Raw genomic sequence first — 21,772 nt, forward strand, 5'->3', positions numbered from 1 at the left:
CACAAAGCTACCAATTTGCTATTGTCCATCTCCACCATTGAAGCAACTTTGAGCATTTGAGCATACATCCCCAATCTACACATAGACACATCTCAAAAACAAGAGAACAAGCTCATTGAGAGAGCTTATCCATGGTTCACATTCTCATTTGAGTTTGTCTTCTCTTTGTCTCTCTTATATGTTATGTTAGTTTAATGTATAAATGCTTTCATTAGATTAGTATTTCTAGCACATTAGATTAGTGTATACATTTTGGCACGCCCGGTGGGACCCCACTATGGGTCATTTAATCATCCATTTTCATCTATATGTCATTTTTTCTAACCATCTAATGTTTGTTGTTGTTTGAGTGTGTTGTAGGGTGTTTTGCTTATTTTTGCAGGTTAAAGAACGCACTTAGGAAGAAGAAATACCATCTAAAAATCCAAAAAATAGCAAAAAATCTAAAAAATTCTATAAAAAAATTGCGTTTTTCAACTTTTTTCGCGCAGTGTCGTCTCTGCAGTTTTGGCGTCTGCGCTTGCAAACTGTCGTCTTCGCCAGCTACTTTGTCGTCTGCGCAACCAAATTGACGTCTCTGCATTTTGCCGTCTCCGCCTGGTTTTCTGTTGTTAGTGCTGCCACTAGACTGTCGTCTGCGCATCCTCAACCGTCGTCTCCGCAGATCCGCGTCTCTGCCAGCTACACTGTCATCTCCGCAACCTGTTCTGTCGTCTCTGCCGCCGCCAACCCAAATCATCGTCTGCGAAAATCAGCGTCTATGCAAATCGACATCTCCGCTTGTCACATATTTTTTGCGCCGCAAAATCTGACCTGTCATCCCCGCTCTGTCGTCTCTGAATACTAGCATCTTCGCATTTTAGCGTCTACGTATTTTGGCGTCTTTGCTTGATAGACTGTCGTCTCTGCCTGCTTATGTTGCATTTCTGTTTTAAAATCTTTATTTCTGCACTTTGTAGCTTTAAAAAAAAAAGTATAAATCAAAATTTGACTTTTAGTGGTTCCGTAGGATTTAGACCATTTTAAGCATTTTTACGCATAGGAAAAACAACAAAAAAAGTTAAAAATTTTTTTCCCATAGTTAAGCTCTCGTTTTTGAAGATTCTGGCTAACTAACTAAATTGCTTTTTTTTTGTCTCATTGCAGGTTGGAGCACATATGGAACCACTAACCATGTTTCTTGCAGGTTTTCATGTTGCTAAAAAATGAACTTGAATGTTTAACCATTTGTCTTTGAATGCATGTTGCTAAAAAATGAACTTGAATGGTTAAACACATTTTCCATTGAATGAATGTTGCTCAAAACACACTCTTGAATGCCATGGATTAAAATCAACTTTCCTTGGAATGCATGTTTAAAACAACAAATCCAATCTTGAATGCCAAGGATCAATTAACCATTGCAATATCAAACACTTCATTTGGAGCTTCTAAAATTGAACAAAACAAATCTCTTTTTCACATGCAATCTAGGTAAAGTTTGATTTTTGAACATTTAAGAAACTTTGTTAAGTTAAAATACAAATTTGCAAAAATCAATTTGAGTAGTTCCTTGGACTCGCCTCTTTTCTAATCACCCATCAAACATTAACCATTGGTTGCAATCTCAGCGCCATTTATGGGGATGGGTCTACTTGAAAAAGGTGTTAAATGTTCCACAATCTAACTCACTCACTTGGTCTTTCAACGTTTGCTTTAACTTTATCAAAATTCTTAAATGGCCAAAACTCTAGATTAAATCGATCACACTTCAAGTTTGGGCACTAAAATTGAACAACAACTAACGTGGAGAGCCTCCGGGCGTGCGCTTGAAATCGAATCTCACACACTTTTGTTTTGGGCTTAAAACAAACTCACACTCAATCTTGAATGCCTTAAAGAAAATTAATCGATACTTGACGTGGAGGGCCTCTGGGCGCGCGAGTTTTTTTTTGTTGACCCTAACTCTTCTTATTGTTTGCATTCTTCAATCGATTTACTTTTGTTGGCGCTTCAAGTTGGAATTGAACATTGTCTCTTAAACATGAGTGCTTGCAAAGTCTACATTAGCACACATAAGAGTCAGTTGGTAAAAGAACAAGCGTGTTTTTTAGCCCAAGGTCATCCAAGTCTTCTCTCCCCTTGTCGTCTTTCGAGGCCATCTTGGGTGCATAAGATTAGGATCCAAAACCTTGTTTCTTTTTAGGAGGCCTGCTTGGGGATTTCATCACCTTTTGGACGACCTCAACTCCAGCGTTCCGACGGAGTATAAGAATCGGGAGGTGAATTGAAAGACACCTCTCTTGGGATCAAGATTTTGTCATTCGGGTTAAGCCTCAAGGAACTTTATACCCTTGAGAAGTGAAAGAGGAGAAGTGGGTTACCGCTCCTCTCGGCTGTGTGACATCCTTTTGGTCTCATCTACGGATTTGGGCCTCACGTACCTTGCGTATATCGAGGACTCCCTAGCTAAATCAATTGTCAGCCTTGCAGAAAACCATCTAGGATGTTAATGTGTTTGGAGTGACTGATCGAAATATTTGTAGAACATACACACTCCTCGGCGCAGGTATCACATTCTGAGAACCACAAACTTCTATCTGGGTGTTCCTATCTATTGCTTATTTTTATTTATTGAATGAATGTTTGCCAAACTTGGTCAATCCTAGCTTAGGGCACACTTAGCGTAGTCACTGCCTATTTTAGAAGTTGAACAGATTGAAGCAAAACAACCAAAATCTCCCAAAGCCAAGCAAATTCAGGAATTTATGTCGGAACAACCCAAACCCAAACAGAAGTTTCACAAAGTCAAACTTAAGCCATCTCTAGCATACCAAGAACTTTCAGCCAAGAGAAAAGAAATAACACCAAGCCCACGAATTGCCAAACTCCACAAAGCAGAAGACAAAGCTACCGACGAAGCACTTCAAGAGGCCTGGTTAGAGTGCACCATCAAATTTAGCCAACATCTAGGAGTTAATACTGCTTATGCCTTACCAACTAGGCATGATTTCTATGATTAGACACCCTTGTTTCTCCACATCTTCTTGGATAAGCTTCACTTTAGAGTCATCTTTGTAGAAAAGCCAGCCATCTTAGGTTATCCCCTTAAGCATTATTAGCTCATCCATCTCATTTAGAATCAAACCATCTAGCCAGCAATTGAAAATCTGCACATCTAAGCTTTCAAAATTGTTGTCACCTTGCTAAAAGTTTGTCATTCCTAAAATCTTCCAAATCCACCAATCTCACCAAGGTTATCCCTTTAACAGAGCTTTGTCTAGGGTAATCTAGCTTTGTCACTTGTTGTCTCTCATCACCTTGAGCTAAAGGTTGGGATCCACAAGTGGTCAATCTCGTGTTCTTCCTAAAGGATCATTAGTCTATCCTTAAGTTGGCACAATCACCACCAAGCTTGCACATAGGAAAGCAGACCTTTTGTGCTTTGACAACATATCTTTGAAGTTAGAATCCCCAACCCAATCCTCCTTAGGTTTTGTCATATAGCTTTGCCTCAACCTAGGAAATCATTTGCATAGAAAAGCCTTCCCCCTTTTGCATCCATCAACATTATTGCATCTCATCCCTAGGAGCATTTTTCATGCCACCCGTCACTCGCTTAGCCAAGAAGAAAGAAACAATGGAGCCCTATCATTTGGATCGAATAGCCTCACCCCCCTTGAGCACTCAGCCATCCTTCAGCCAAGAGCAAGCTATGCCATCACCTACTGACATTGAAGCTTTCATGAACCAACCAGGAAATGCAGTATTGGTAAACGCCATTATAGACAAAAACAAAGAGACAATCATGGCTAATTTTCGAAGGGACAATATAGGAACCTTTGACTTTGGAAGACCCCCTCCATTATCAGATCCATCTCACCCATTGTTTGGGCAGCTGCCACCACCCATAGGCTCTTATGATCCAAATTATCCTCAATATATTCCAAAAGAAGAGCCTCCAACCAATCCATATGACCCAATAGACCCAAACATACCATCATCCACCCAAGTTGAAATCTCCATGCCGCAAGCCAACCCAACCACCACCACTCCATCCTTGGTTCATACCTCTCCGCTCCAAACCCCTTTTACCCAAAACACCTCACTGTTCACCCCCTTCACTATTGCTGCTGCTCCCCATCCCAGCCTTCCAAATCCACCCATCTCCCAAATTAGTGCTAGCATCTTTGGCCAACCTCAGCAATATACAACAGGGATGCCACCCATGGGGCCAAGTAATCAACCTTTCATCGCCCCCAGCTTGTTCACCACAGCCCAAAGCACAATCCCATCATTTCCATTAGGTCTTGGGAGCTCAATACCACCAGCCACAAATCCACAAGCTACTACCTTCACTCCACAAAGCTATCAAATCCCACAAGCTACTGCCAATCTTCTACCAAGCTCCCAAGTGACCCCAGCTCCCGCCACCACTCTACCAAGCTTCCAAATCCAGCCACCAAGCTATCAAACCCCATCAATTCCATTCCCAAGCTTTCAATTCCCACCACCTCCACCACCAACTAATCCATTACCTCCTATTACCAACTACTTTTCAATGCCACTTCTAGGAGGTAATCCACCACCCCAGCCAACCACCAATTATTTGCAAATACCATCCCAAATGGGGGCACAACCCACATATATTGGTCAAACCCCACAAGCCCCCCGATCTTTTCCCCAAGCCTCACAACCATCTTATACCTTACCTCCACAAAGCAATCCATTTATCCCACAGCCAGCTTATGTTCCTCAATCCCGACCTCAAATCCCATATCAACAGCAAGCCTCGCAGCACATGCAGCAATATGCACCACCTCCCCTCAACAACCCATCATCCACCATGCAGCTGCCCAAACAATGTACAATCCCTATCAGCAAATCCCTCACAGCCATCCATATTCAGTGGCCCCATCCAGCACATACCTACCTCAAGGCACTCCTACATTGGGGGCACCCCAACCATCACCTATCAATTCAGAATGGGAGCAAATGAAGACAGCTCTGAAAGCCATCCAAGAAGGGAATGATCCAAAGACATTCAAATTTGAGAATGTGTGTCCTTACCCATTTGACAGAGCCATTACCACGACACCATTTCCCAAACACTTTGAGGTACCTAAATTTGACAAATTCAGAGGAAAAGGAGACCCTGTCACACATATCAAAGAATTTTACATGCATTGCTAGGACGTGGCATACAATGATGTCTTCCTCTTGCGCCTTTTTCCCAAAAGCTTGGCTGGACCAGCTCTTGAATGGTTTTATAGAATCCCCTATGGCACAATTAAAAACTTTGCTGAATTATCTGAGGCATTTGTAGCCCAATATGCCCATCTTGTTGAAACAGAGCTATCAATAGTTGATCTTGTCCACACCAAGCAAAAAGGTGGAGAAAGCCTTGCCGAATACCTGCAAAGATGGCAAACCCTTACCACCCGCATATCCTGCACCTTGCCAGAACGCCATGTGGTGAAAATGTTTATTGATAATGCACATCCCAGCTTGGCTCACCACATGACCATGAACTGTTTGCAGACCTATAAGGATATCAAAGAGAAAGGAATGATCCTTGAGCAAGGACTCATCAAAGATGGTGTGGTAAAAATTTACAAAGAGGCCAACCAAAATCAATCACAGTCCAATGACAGGTCTAGGTATTGGAACAAAAACAAGCATGTTGCAACAAATGGGGTTACTGACACCAGACATGTGAATATTGTTGGTCCTTCTCAAAACCAGTCTAACCCACCATATCAAACAAACAACCAACAAGCTATCAATTACCAACAACGAAATAACCAAAGCTATCAAAACCACAATACAAGACCCAACTTTCAAGGGTCTAACAATCAAGCTAATGCCATCAATGTAGCTGCAGGGCAAAAGCCCAGATTCCAACCTGCACCTAGAAACTATACACCCCTTGGTGAGCCATTGGATGTTATTTTTGAGAAATTGGCTAAGGAAAACCTCATCAACTTTCCTCCTACCCAGCAAATTGATCCAAGCCAATCCAAAGCTGCATGGTACAAGGACAATGAGTATTGCAAGTTCCATAGGGTAAACGGTCAGACCACCCTCAGATGCATGAAACTGAAAGACTATGTACAGGACCTTATTGATCGGAAGGAAATCACTGTTGGTGCCCAAATCTCTCCCAATGCAGGCTTACAGATTTATCAAAATGCTTTTCCTCCACACAACAACCAAAATCCTCGAAAAGTACCTATCCAAAACAACACCAACAACCGCCAGCCAAACCAACAACATGGGAAGAACAATGACCACACTTCATCCTATATAGACTATGGTAGCCTTATAGGTTGTATATCTGAGAAAGAGCCTTCTGTCAATGTTATCAATATCCGAGGACCAGACAATGAGTGTGCAGTCACTACTCAAAGAGCGCGATTTAACATCGCAGGCCCACCAGTTTCATCAGCTCCATCAAAAAGCCGGTACAATATCTTGGAACACCTTGGGAACATGCCAACCCAAATCTCCATTTTAGACCTTCTCTGCACTAGTCCTGTGTACAAAGACATCCTTGACAGTGCTCTCATAGAATCTCGTGTCCCTTCTGATATCAATACTACTGATTTTCGTAATCTTGTTGGACACCTTTCATCCTCATGTGCCCTATCTTTCAAACCCACCGACATACCCACGGTTGAGCCAGATCACACCCTTCCGCTTCGCATAGCCATCATGGTATCCAATTTCACCGTGAAAAGAGTAATGATAGATAATGGATCAGCCTTGAACATTTGCACCCTAAAATTCATAAAACAAGCTGGGTATACTGAGGCAGATATGATCAGTGAAGTTATCACCATCAAAGCTTATGACAACTTGGAAAGAACCACAGAAGGGACTATTTTGCTACCAATCAAGGTTGGGCCAGTCATCTAAGAGATAGTTTTCCATGTTGTTGATCTAAACCTACCATTTAACATCCTCCTCGGTCGCCCATGGATTCATGCTATGAAGGCCATTCCATCCACCTACCATCAGTGCATCAAATTTTCGCATCAGGGCACTGAGGTAACCATCCATGCCGATCCAGAACCCTTTGCTTACTGCAATGCGGTTGAAGCTTCATATACAAACCATTTCCCTGGAATAGACATCAGCACATCCATTGCCAGCTCATCCCACACTTGTAATGACATAGAAACCATCCTCGCCTCCACCCTATCTACCGTAAAGATCAACAACGAAGGTTGTGGAGAATATAGTCTGTCAGATGCATTTGTTGTCGGAGCAATCCCACTTGATCCACATACCCATGGACGACCGACATATCACAAAGCTAGGGAGATTCCACCTCCTCGATACAAACAGTTTGGCCCAACCACCTTTGTGTCCTCAAAAACCCCTCTTCATGAGGAGCTCACTCCAGATATCAACAATTGGTTACATAAGGATGCACCTCCAAGAAATCAAGCACGCCTTGATCACTTCAGCCAGAAGTATCCCCAACAACATAAGCTTTGGCATACCCACAACTGGGGGCACCAACGAGACCGGTCATGCTTTTTCGAACATCCACCGCGACCTTGTCGAAATCGAAGACATTGCTGAGGAAGTTGAAAAGAGAGCCTACAACGATATCCCAGACCAAATCTTCCTAGGAGACTCTGTTCTCCGAGAACTATCCATCCATCTCATTGACCTATCACTCGCTCATCCACAATTCATAGATTGGGACCAACCAAGTGTCATACATATTGATGAGTTCGCATCAGAGGAAGCACTTCTAAGATTCATGGGAGCCGAAACTCCTCATAAGAAGATAAAGCCAGATTCTGCCTACATCTACAAGCTAGATCCCAAGGGGTATTTTGGAGAAAATCCCCAACCTAGTTTTGATACACCCAAAACTGGAAATAAGGTAAATTTGGGACTAGCTAAGGCAGCGAAGAGAACCCCTCAGCAAGAAAATCTAGAGCCACAAGCAGAACATGAGGATTTAGTATTGCCTCCTCAAGATAATCGACCAGAGGTGTCTTCTATTCTAATAGAGGATACTAGAGAAGTCAACATTGGTTCTTCAGAGATCCTTAGAATTGTTCGCATTGCTGCATCCCTATCACAAGACCAAGCTGACCTCCTCTTTGAGGTTTTACGAGAGAACATTGGCTAATTTGCATGGTCATATCAGGACATGCCATGACTTGATCCAAAGCTTGTAGTTCATCATCTTGCAGTCGATCCAAAGATCAAGCCCGTCAGACAAAAGCTTAGAAAAATGCACCCCAAGGTGGCATTACTAGTCAAAGCTAAACTAGAAAGAATGTTAGCTGCTAAGGTTATCCGACCTATCAACTACTCAGAGTGGATCTCCAACATGGTCCCTGTCACTAAGCCTTCCGGTGACATCAAAATCTGCACTGATTTTAGAGATATAAACAAAGCTTGTCCAAAGGACGATTTTCCCTTGCCCAACATAGATATGATTGTAGATCTTACAGCTGGACATGAAATCTTGTCCCTTATGGATGGATTTTCTGGGTATAATCAGATCAAGATTGCAGAAGAGGATCAGCATAAGACAACATTCACTACCCCATGGGGAACCTTTTGCTACACCATGATGCCTTTTGGCCTAAAGAATGCTGGGGCTACCTATCAAAGAGCTATGACAGCCATTTTCCATGATCTTATCCATAGCATTTTGGAGGATTATGTGGATGATATCTTAGTCAAATCTCACACCTTCATGGATCATCTTGTTGACCTGGAGAAAGTCTTTGATAGGTTGGCCCAATATCATCTCATGCTAAATCCCAAGAAGTGTGTCTTTGGGGTCACATCTGGCAAGCTTCTAGGCTTCATAGTTTCTAAACGAGGTATAGAGATCGACCCCAAAAAGGTCAAGGCTATCTTAGACATGCCTCCTCCCCAGACACTGCGACAGCTTCGCTCTCTTCAGGGAAAACTTCAATCTGTCTGGCGCTTCATCTCCCAACTTGCAGATAAGTGTACACCATTTTCACACTTGCTAAAGAAAAATGAGAACTTCAAGTGGGATCTTTTGTGTCAACGCAGCTTCGATTAGCTCAAGCAGTATCTCACCAATCCCCCTATCTTGGTTCCACCAGTTCCTGGTCGTCCCTTGATCTTGTATATATCAGCAACACCTACAGCCCTAGGGGCACTTCTAGCACAACATGATGATTATAGCAGAGAGAGAGCCATCTACTATATCAGTAGAACCCTAGTTGGTTATGAACTCAATTACACTCCTATGGAAAAAGCTTGTTTGGCAGTTGTTTTCTCAACTCAAAAGCTTCGCCACTACATGCTAAGTCATACCATCCAACTAGTCTCTAAGATTGATCCTCTCAAGTATATGCTCTCTAGAATAGCACTCACAGGTCGGCTAGCAAAGTGGGTTATGCTACTAAGTGAGTTTGACATCCAGTATGTGGACAGAAAGGAAATCAAAGGGCAAGCTATAGCAGATCACCTAGCTGATGCACCTCTAGTAGATGCATATCCTTTGCTCACAGAATTTCCAGATGAGCATATCTGCCTAATTGAAGAACAGCCCCCATGGAAGCTTTATTTTGATGGCTCATACACCTCTCATGGATCAGGGGCAGGAATATTATTAGTTACACCTCAAGGAGATTACATTCCAAAAGCCTTCAAGCTACAATTCCCTAGCACCAACAATATAGCAGAATATGAAGCTCTTGTAGCAGGATTAAAGATAGTTGCAGAATGGAATATCACTGAGTTAGAAATCTTTGGCGATTCCCAACTCATCATCAAACAAGTCTTAAATGAATATCAAACCAAAGATGAAAAGCTATTACCCTACAAAGAGCTAGTTGATCAGCTGACCCAGCATTTTACAAAGCTTCAGTTTACACAAGTGCCTCGAATGCAGAATAAGGCAGCAGATGCCATGGCCACTATCGGCTCGCTCTTGAAAATTCCCCAAGAAGCTACGCAGTATGAATTTTTAGTTGAGCAGCTCCTCACACCCACTTATGCGAATGAGGATTCAAACCGTGTTTGTATCTTGGTTGGTCCCCAATCCCCTTGGTACCATGAAATTCACGCTTACCTTAACGATGGTATCATATCCCCTCACCTCACACGCACCCAACGCTAGAACCTTATTCGAAAATCATCCCGCTATGTTATCATAGCCAATACCCTATATCGTCGGGGTTATCATGATACCCTCTCTCGATGTTTAGATGAAAATGAGGCCACGATGGCATTAAAAGAAGTACATTTCGAACTTTGTGGTGCCCACACGAGTGGTATTGTCTTAGCACGACAAATCCTTAGAGCAGGCTACTATTGGCCTACCATTGAAGAAGACTCTTGTGACTTTGTCAGAAAGTGTCTCCCATGTCAGCAACATGCAAATCTTGTGCACGCTCCAGCACAGGATCTACAGCCTATTGCACCACCTTGGCCTTTTGCTTGTTGGGGCCTTGATCTAGTTGGAACTATCACACCTCTCTCATCTGATGGACATAAATGGATAATAACAGCTACAGACTATTTCACTAAGTGGGTGGAAGCAGTCCCCCTAGTCTCAGCTACAGGAGTTCAAGTCTCCAAGTTCATCTTGTACCACATTGTTTGCCGCTTCGGCATCCCATCCACCATCTTCACTGACCAAGAAGGTAACTTTGAAAATCTCAACATGGAAGAATTATGCACTTCCCTCCGCATCCATCACCGCTTTTCTAGCCCATATTTCCCACAAGGTAACGGCTAGGCAGAGGCAACTAATAAAACCCTCCTCAAAATCCTAAAGAAAGTTGTCAATGATTTCGGCCGTGATTGGCACCTTCAAATAAATCCGGCTCTATGGGCCTATCGAACTTCCTTTCGTACATCCATAGGCACAACTCCATACTCCCTAGTCTATGGTGCTGAAGTGGTATTACCTATAGAAGTTGAACTTCCCTCACTACGCATATCTTTGCGAGGGCAAATCTCAGATGAAGAATACAGAGTAGCTCGACTCACCCAGCTAGATCTCTTAGACGAGAAGAGACAACAAGCCTATGACCATCTCACAGTCTATCAAACTCGTCTCAAAAGGAATTTCAACAAGGTGCTCCCACGACACTTTCAGGCAGGTGACATGGTCCTCAAAGAAAATATGAAAGTCCAAGCAGATCGAGAAAAGAAAGGCAAGTTTGAACCTACATGGCTTGGTCCTTATGTTGTCACTACTTCCTTTGGCTCCAGAGCCTATCAGCTATCTACACCAGAAGGAGAACTCTTGAATGATCCTACTAACATCATTCATCTCAAGAAGTTCTATGCTTGAAGATCCTTGGTATACCCAGCTTTTGAAAAATAGAAAATAGTAAAGAGAAATAAGCATCCAATGGTGAAAACCTGGTAATTCAGGCGCCTTGTGTACTAAAGACTAATCCATTATCTATCACTATCCTATCCCTCATCCATCCACCCACCATCCCATAAAACACCTGCTTGTTCCCTTGGTGTTCCAATCAAATATCCAAAATCTAATGGAACTTGTAAATACCTCCTATACAGCTTGTAAATCTTGTACCATACCTTGTATATCTAAATCTTGTCCAAAGCTTGTACCATATTCCAGCTTGTAAATAATCTTGTATCCTAGCTTGTATCCTATCACATGCACACACAGAATCCCATTTTCCTTAAGCTTTTCACAAACCATCTACCTATCCACCTATCAACTATTATAGACATCCCATCCTTCACAAACATTTCCATCTCACAAAAAACCAAAACATGAACAAACTTGTACATTTGTAACATATCTTGGTCTGTCAGCTTGTACATCCTCTTTAGCTTAGCACCATTGTATCTATCCAGCGTTCGTGTCAGTTTGTCCTTGATCAACATCTTGCACACATCGCACACCTTGGTTAGCTATTCCAATGCATCCTTTAGCTAGATCTCCTATCACCAAAGTGTTATCCTTCTTAGTTCAGCTTGCCAGACACATCACTCATCCAGATCCATCAGCTTAGGTGCTCTCTAATAGATCCTTGCAGGATATAGCTTTCCTCATGTTTGATCTTGGTCCGTTAGTACCTTGTCCTACCCATCTCGTTGGCAAACAGTTCTCTTTTGGATTTTCACTTTCTTTTGATTTGGGATCTTCCCTTTTGGGTCTTGAAATATCTTTTCCAAGCAATCTCCTTGTTCCCTCCTCAAGGTTGCCACGATCTTCCATATCATGGTATGCTGTGAATGGGGCAATTAGAGCGTAAGGTCTTGATCAGGTCTTTTGCTTGTTTTCTTTTTCTGCTTGTGGGTTACCTAGTGTCGTTTCCATGCTGCTTCCTCTGGGATTCATGTGTGATACTGGGGCAATCCTTGTGTGTTTGTTTTGAGTCAGTTCGTCAGTCCTCTGGACGGTTGGTGAAAACAACTTGATGTTCTTGGTAACCTTGGCAATTAACCAACAGTCCTATAGCAAATCTAGTGCTCAACTACATGGTGGTACTTCTCTTTGAAGTATCCCCCCTCTCAAAAAGCTTCAATGGATTCCCTTCATCTCCATTATCCCCCATCCATATCCTACATCTGTCACTCCTACCCTAGCTTATACATCAGTATCTCTTTGAATCACTCCTCACGCTTAGCTTTAGGGATCCACAATCCTAGTCTTAGGGATCCACCAATCAAATCAATCCACCAAGCCTCATCTTTCGAGATCCACAATCCTAGTCCTAGGGATCTTCGAAACCCATCTTTCGCCAATCTGACTCTTTGAAATCTTGTTGCATCAGTTTTATCATTCTATCATCCATCTCCCTACCATGGATTCCTTTTATAGCGCTCCGCTCCTCCTCCCCCCCCCCCCCCCCCCCCCAATCCTAGAAAGTCTTAAGCTTGCTTTACTGTTGTGCCCTTGATTTCCCTTCATCATTCTCCCATAGTGAGAGTTTGAGCTAATTCAGCCCCTTCTCTTTTCCAATCTGTGTCTTAGGTCATCTCAAATTCTTGTACTTTTCAAGAAGTTTTCGAGCCTCATTTCTCTCCCCGCCACCTTCTTGAGGGGGCATCATCTAAGTCTAGTCTCTCCTCTTCTTATCTAAGACTGGGGCAACCTTGTTGCTAAAACATCTTCTTCATGTCGTCTTCATTCGAACTTCTTTGAAATAGTGTTGTCTCAACACTATGTCAAAGAGGGGCAAAATGTAGACACTTAAATTTGATTACACTGTTTTGGTAATCTAATTTAGCCATCTCTAAAGGCATCATTAATTAAATTCTTATTTAATTAATCCTTTGCCATCCCTAGTTGATTAATTTAATTAATCATCTATAGTCCTAATTGATAAGTCAAATAATCTATTATTTATCAATTAAATCCTATTCTTCTATCTAATTCCAAAAATCCCCATTTATTAAATAAATCTATTTGATAAATGAAATCCTCAAATTCAAAAACCCCCTAACCTATCCCTAATCCTCCATTTAGCCTAATCCACCCCATCCACCCATACTAACCAAGCTTAGCCACTAACTCACCCACCCTCATTAATGCCATCCACTTGTACATCTCTAACATCCCTAATCTAATCCTAAACCCAAGCCTAATCCACCCCCTAATGTTGTCACATTCCTTAAACAAGTTTAAGACTTTCCTAATCCAAACCAAAGTCTCCCCTCAAAAAGCCCAACCACTAAGTCATGAGTGCTCTTACAAAACATAAAAGACTCTTACAAGCCCACTCATGACTCTTACACCCATCTTCCACACTCTTCCCTCTTCCACACTCATTCCTCTTACATCCCTTTTACATACTCAACCCCAATCATCATGCCTTTAACCAACCCTTTACCCTACCCTCTCACACTCATCCTCCTTGTGACAAGTGTCACCTTCCCATTAGTGCTAAACAAGCACAATCCATGTGCTCTCCTTTGAGTGCATCCTAGCCCTCCTTAAGCCTTCATCCATCCTTGCATCTAAGCCCTCCATCCCTCTACCCCTTGGCCTATAAATTGAATCCCATCCCAAGCCATTTCATCCATTTCATCAACAATCTTGGAGCTAAAGTTACCCTGCTATTTTGAGAACCAAAGCCATACCCATACCTTTATAATGCCAAATTGAGAGCTCACAAAGCTACCAATTTGCTATTATCCATCTCCACCATTGAAGCAACTTTGAGCATTTGAGCATACATCCCCAATCTACACATAGACACATCTCAAAAACAAGAGAACAAGCTCATTGAGAGAGCCTATCCATGGCTCACATTCTCATTTGAGTTTGTCTTCTCTTTGTCTCTCTTATATGTTATGTTAGTTTAATGTGTAAATGCTTTCATTAGATTAGTATTTCTAGCACATTAGATTAGTGTATACAATAAGGATATAGGATATAGTGAGTGATGGTACCCCAGCTACCCTACCTCCTAGGAGGGTTATAAGTCATCAAATTGACTTTGTACCAGGTGCATCTTTGCCTAATAAGGCAGCCTATAAGCTCACTCCAGATCAGAACCTTGAAGTGGCAAGACAAGTCCAAGAGTTGATGGACCAAGGTCTGATCCAAAAGAGCATAATTCCTTGTGTAGTCCTGGTGGTTTTGGCATAGAAGAAGGGAGGAAAATGGAGGTTGTGTACTGACTCAAGGGCAATTAACTGCATTACAATCAAGTATAGGTTTCCTATTCCAAGAATTGAAGATCTTATGGATTGTCTAGGAGGTGCTGTGTATTTCACTAAGTTGGACTTGAAAAGTAGGTATCACCAAATCAGAATAAAGGAGGGAGATGAATGGAAGACATCATTTAAGACTACTGATGTTCTTTATGAATGGCTTGTGATGCCATTTGGTCTTTCCAATGCCCCTAGCACATTCATGAGGCTCATGAATGAAGTGTTCAAAGACTTCACAGGCAGATTTGTGGTGGTGTACTTGGATGATATCCTCATCTACAGCAAGACCAAAGAGGAACATGTCAAGCATGTAGAAGCGGTTTTGAAGAGGCTTCATGAGGAGAAGCTAGCTATCAACCTTGAGAAGTGTGACTTCTTCAAGCAAGAGTTGGTGTATCTAGGCTTTGTGGTGTCTAAAGGAACCTTGAAGATGGACAAGGAGAAAGTTGCTGCTATCCTAAGTTGGCCTACACCTACCAATACCACTAAGGTAAGAAGCTTCCATGGATTGTCCCAATTTTATAGGAAATTCATTAGAAATTTTAGTGGTATTTGTGCACCCTTACTTGATACCATAAAGGGGGGAGTTAAGTCTAAGTTTAGGTGGACCTTAGAAGTTGAAAAGTCCTTTGATATGTTGAAGAAGCAAGTAGCCACTCAACCCATCCTACAATTGCCTAGCTTTGAAAAGTTGTTCACCTTAGAGTGTGATGCAAGTGGCCTAGCAGTGGGTGGGGTGTTAAGTCAAGAAGGTAGACTAGTTGCCTTCTATAGTGAGAAGCTAAATGAAGCTAAGAAGAAATACTCATCTTATGATCTAGAATTGTATGCCTTAGTCCAGTGTCTTAGGAAGTGGAGACACTATTTGCTACCTAAAGAGTTTGTTGTTTTTACTGATAACCAAGCCCTTAGTTATATTAATACACAAGAGAAGCGAAGTAATAGGCACTTGAAATGGATGGAGTATTTGCAAGCTTTCACCTTAACCATAAAGCATAAAAAGGGGCAATTAAATAAGGTTGTCGATGCCTTAAGTAGAAGAGTCTTGAATGTTCGAGAGATTCAGCTCCAAAGCATTGGAATAGAGTGTTTTAAGGACCTCTATAAAGAAGACAGTGACTTTGCTGATGCATACAAGGTATGTACTGATTTTGAGAATCACTTCCATAGCAAATTTTCAGAATTCACATTGCAAAATGGATTACTTTTCAAGGTTAATCAGTTGTGTATTCCGAGAGGTTCCATGAGAGAGAACCTAATACAAGAGAAGCATAATGGCAGCTTGAGTGGGCATTTTGGTATTAGCAAGATAATAGAACTAGTGCAAAGGTTCTATTATTGGTCTAAATCGGTCAAAGATGTAACCAAGTATGTGGAGCAATGCATGGTGTGTATGAAGGCAAAAGGAGGAATGAGCAATGCAGGTCTTTATCAGCCTCTACCAGTTCCCAACCGGCCATGGCATTGTTAAGTATGGATTTTGTTGTAGGTTTGCATAAAACTAAGCAAGGATATGATAGCATCTATGTTGTTGTTGATAGATTCAGTAAAATGGGGCATTTCATTCCATGTTAGACAACTAATGATGCAAGTCATATAGCTCATTTGTTTTTCAAAGAGTTTGTAAGGATTCATGGACTTCCATTAAGCATTGTGTTAGATCGAGATGTGAAATTCATGAGTCACTTTTGGAAGACTTTATGGAATAAGCTTGGCACTAACATGTCTTTTGGTTCAGCTTACCATCCTCAAACTGATGGTCAAACTGAAGTGGTTAATAGGACTTTAGGTAACCTTCTTAGGTGCCTAACTAAGGAGTATGGTCAGACTTGGGATGTTATCATCTCATAAGTAGAATATGCCTACAATGATAGCAAGAATAGGACTATCGGAAAGAGTCCTTTTGAAATTGTTTATGGCATGCATCCAAGAGGTGTGTTCGAACTAAGGTGTCTTGGAAACATGGATCAGATTAGTGATCAAGTTGAAGACTTTGTACGAACCATGAAGGAGATTCAGGAGCAAGTTAAGAAGACTATTCAAGACAACACTCTAAAACTCAAAGCCAAGGTGGATGAAAAGAAGAAGGATGTTTAGTTTGCTATTGGGGACTATGTGATGGTCCATTTGAACAAAGCAAGGCTTCAAAAAGGTATTCCTACTAAGCTATAGATGAAGAGGGTAGGGCCTTGCAAAATATTGGCTAAATATGGAGCAAATGCCTATAAGGTAGATTTACCTTTCGATTTGGGCATATACCCTATTTTTAATGTGCAAGACTTGGTGCCATACAAAGGTGACTCATCTCAGATCAGTCCAAATGTTCATGAAGATCTTGAACCTGCTGCAACACCTACAAACAACAAGTTGGAGGTAGAAAAGGTATTAGACTTAAGGGTAAAGAAGACTACAAGGCACAAGGTTACATGGAACACCTCATCAAATGGAAGGAAAAACCAGTTTCAGAGGCTACATGGGTTGCTGAGATAGAGTTCAAGAAGGTTGGCATACCTCTAGATTTGTTGTAAATTGATCCACCTTGAGTTCTTTGTTGGAGGGGAGTATGGTGCAGGAACACCTAGGTTGGGTAAGCATGAAACCTAGGTATTTCCTTATTTTTGGATTGTAGTGATGCTATCCACATCACTAGTCTAATAATAGGATCAAATAGGTCCTAAGGTGAGGTTAGATAGGTTAGAAGAGCCCCACAATGTAATATTGCTCCTAATTGCTAAAAATTGCTCATTTGGCTCAATAGAGAATTTTTGGTTTTTGAGGGCCAAATAGGGAAAGAAAGTGTTTTAGGGTCCTTATTAGGTGTTTTGGATCCATCTTAAGCCTTTTGGAAAGTTTGGTAGCAAGTAGAGAAAGTTTGGATAGATAATTTGCAAAATTGCAAAAATTGCTCCTTTTTTTGCAAAGTTGTCATTGACAACTTTTGTAACTTTTATGCAAAAAGAGCAACTTCTTTGTGGGAGACCTGTAACCACTTAAAGTAGTTAGAAACGTCCATGCTTAATCCTACATTTTGCAACTTCAAACACTCCATACGGGCTCATCTAGTCACCTTTTCAGGTTCTATTTTTTTTGAAAGTGCATTAGTTTTCATTGACTTTCCAAATCTATAGTCAAATTCTAGGTTGTGTGGACCAAAATCTCACTTTTAGAACTAGGGTTTTTCTGCATTGTAAAGCTTTGATTACTTTACAGAATTGTTATACATATGAGCTATAGTGCTCAGTGACAAATTTGGGCCTCAAAAGGTAGTTGTAAAAGAAAAATTGAAAAGTCCACTTTGTCCATTTTGACAAGTGGCTCATTGTACATGCACTACTTATAAAGTGCCAAAAGCATCTTTTTTGGGGGGTCTTTTGATTGAGTGAAAGGGGGGGGGGGGATTGTACTTTGTTCTTGTGTCTCTCTTTTGTGCTCTTTTCATTTTCTATATCATGGGTTCATTTAAATGTCCATCTCTAACTTCACTCAATTATTCTACATGGAGTATATTAGTGGAAAAAGGTTATAGTCTTTATGTTGATTTTACAATTACCAAACCTACTGATGCTAAAGAACTCATTGAATGGAAAAAAATAAGACTAGTAGGCTTTAGGAATTATCACGAGTTGTGTACATAGAGATCTCTTCTTTCACATTGCTAGTTGTATTGAATCCAAACCTGCATGGGACAAACTTGAATCATTATATGGTAAGGTGGATGAAGAAAAGGGATTTCAGAGTGAGGATGATCTACTTCTCTTGGATCCAAAGAACTTTGACACAATTTAGGTTTACATCAACAAAGCCAATGAGTATAGAGCACTACTTAAAGATTGTGGAAATCCCATGAAGGATGACAAGTTGATTCATCACATCCTAGAGAGGCTACCTTCAGAGTATGCTTCCTTTGTTTCAAGTTTTAACACTCACAAGTTAACCATGGGAACTGCTTCCCAAAAGCCCACATTTGATGCATTTGTAGAGATGTTGATTGTTGAACAATCTCACTTGATAGACTTAGGACTTCTCACAACATCAAAGACCAAAGCCTTGATGGCCAGTGATGAGCACCAATCAAGTCAAGGGGGAAAGTTCTAGCAACAACAAGAAGAAGCAGTGGAAGCAGAAATCACAATCTAAGACACAACAGTCCTCCTCATAGCAAGGCAATTCTTCTTCCAACAAGAAGGGAAGTAATGAAAAGAAGGACAAACTTTTTTGTGCATATTGCAAAAAGCCAAATCATGATGAGCATCATTGCAAGACTAAGTGAATCGATGAGTTAGAAAACCTACTTAGGAAGAACAAAATGCAAGTGCTAGGTACTTCTAAGGATTCTACTCCAACCTTTTCAAAGGGTAAAGGGCAAGCACTTATGGCAAATTCAAGTTTTTCTTTGGAATGGATACTCAAATCAGGTGCCTCTTATCATATGATTTCTTCAAAGGGAGATTTTTCTTCATTGAAGCAGTCAAAGGTACCACACATCTTCATGGGAGATGATACTAAAATGGAAGTTGAAGGAAAAGGACATGTGGAATTGGACAATGGGGAATTAAAAGATGTTCTCTACATTCCAAACCTTAGCTTCAATCTCCTATCAGTTTACCAAATCACTCACCTTGGAGATGGTCACAAAGTTGAGTTCCTTCTAGATTCAATAATGGTGCACAGTCTTAGAGATGATTGATTGGTTGCAGTGGGAAAATTCAATGATGACAAGAGGCTTTATTCCTTCTCCCACTTTGTGCCTAAGTCTCCTTCTCAAGCCTTGTTAACTCACTCTAATTCACACATTAACCTATGTCATGAGCAGTTTGGTCATCTTAACTTTTGCTCTCTTTAGCAACTTTGCTTCAAACACATGGTCAAAGGTCTACCTAACATCAACTTTTCTAAGGGAGAGTGTTCGTCATGTTTAGTGGATATGCATCTTGAAGAGAAGTATGATAAAAGGAAGTCTTCCAAAGCACCTGTTGTTCTCCAGTTGGTTCACATGATTTTAGCTGGACCTTTTGTAGTGACTTTAGTCAGCCAAAGTTGCTACATCATTACTTTTCAAGATTCACATGGGTCTACTTTCTTCATCACAAGAATGAAGTGGTTCATAAGCTTCAAGTCTTTAAGACTTGTGTTGAACACAAATCAAGGAAAGCCATCAAGGTTCTACGGGTGGACAATGAGAACAGATATGTGGATAGAAGACTTAGAGACTTTTGCAAACATGAGGGAATCAATCTTCAGAATCCACCAGCATTTAGTCCGCATAAGACAAATGTTGCAGCTATGAGGATTAGGACTCTCAAAACCATGGTAAGTTGCATGATTAAAGACAAGTCTCTTGATCCAACACTTGAAGTTGAAGCCATTAGCAGTGCTACTCACATACTTAACAGGTCTCCTCATAATGCCTTAGATGGGAAGACTCCTTTCAAGGCATGGTGCAATGGAAAACCAATTGTGAGTCACTTCAGAGTCTTCGATTGTCTAGCATGGGCAAACCTATCTTCTAGGGGATGCAAGGCACTAGCACCTAGGCCTTGTACTTTCATAGGATATGAAGACAATGTGAAGGCTTACAGACTTATGGATCTAGAGACTCATGAGATCTTTGTGGAGAAGGATGTTCACTTTGGGGAAAGTTCACCCTGCTTATCCTTTACTCCTCTCTGCACTTCATACACAATGGAAACTAATAGTGACACCAATGATAATGCTTCAACAGATTTAGACATGTGGGGTTCTATCAACAGTTGTAATGAGAGGTCACGTCATCAGTATAGTCCACATGCATACATTGCCATAGTGAACGGTCTAGCACAACAGGGTACATGTTGTCTTCCAGCTCAAGCTTCAGTTGATGACTACATGGCAGACATTGCAAGTTTGTTTATGGAGTCACACACCGTAGACTTAGGAGATAGCCTTGATGATTCACATCTTCTCATTAATGAAGATGAACCTTCTACAGTGGTTGCGAGGGCTCACTCTGACCCTTATGTCCATTCTCTACATGATCAATATTTATAGGTTGGCATGATCATGGATCCTTATGTACAACAATTGGAGGAGGTCTCTTTGTCAGTTAAGGAGATAGTTGGTTCATTGGAATAGGTTCAACATGCATCCTTGCCAAATCTACATTCATTCTTTTCAACATAGTTGGAAGGGGCAAACATCAACATCAACACAAGGATACTTGAGCACGTTTTATGACCATCATATATCTTCAGGATTGTACCTTTGTCATTGTTTCTTCCAAAGGGGAGGAACTTCATTCTGCATTCTTGGACCAACTTCTTCCTTGGAGTAGCACTCACTAGTCACCATTCTTCTTCTTCTTTTTTGGGGGGGCATGGTGGGGGGGGGGGACTACCTTGTCTCTCTTCCTCTTATTTATTACGGGGGGACTTTTTCCTTGTATGAGGTTTAGTTCTTCTCATTCTTCACTTTTGTATATATTGGATGTATGTCATAATGGGGGTTCTTGATTACTCCATCTATCCATGTATCCCTTTTCATATCTCTTTCTGGGGGAGGGTTTTTCCCATGAGGTTTTCCCTCTTTCTTTGCTTTATGAGAGATTGCATTTCATTATGTACATCGGTCCCTAACATGGCCTAGTAGCCAAGACCCATCCTACATTTCATCCTAGTTTTCATAAGCTTAAAGGCATTCTCCTAAGTTGCACTTAAGGGGGGGTGTTGGTGTAAATACATATTTATTATTTACACTTACTTAAGTTTACCTAGGTTAATGCATTATTTTACTATTTTGCATTATTTTATTATTTTATTTTGTGAGACACTTAGGAGTTTATGTACCTTTTTGAGTTGTCATGTTGACAACATAGAAGTATGCAACTCTATTTCAGCACATGGTGTCTACAACACTGGAGTTTGCATCATTCACTGAGTTGACATGTTGACAACATAGTTATTCACACTCCTTTTTTAGCACATGTTGTCTACAACACTGATTTGCATGTCACACCCTTGTAGGCTTATCCTCTCATCATCGCACTTACTTCCATGCTTAATAGAGGATAACCCATATCTGGTGGACATGTGCCTGGTTGTATGACTTATCATGTAGCTAATTCCAAGGCAATCTAGATGTATCTTAGAGGCCTTTA

The sequence above is a fragment of the Cupressus sempervirens genome, chromosome 5 (genome assembly GCF_028749045.1).
Source record: "Cupressus sempervirens isolate cs-2001-9-10 chromosome 5, ASM2874904v1, whole genome shotgun sequence".
Taxonomy (NCBI): domain Eukaryota; kingdom Viridiplantae; phylum Streptophyta; class Pinopsida; order Cupressales; family Cupressaceae; genus Cupressus; species Cupressus sempervirens.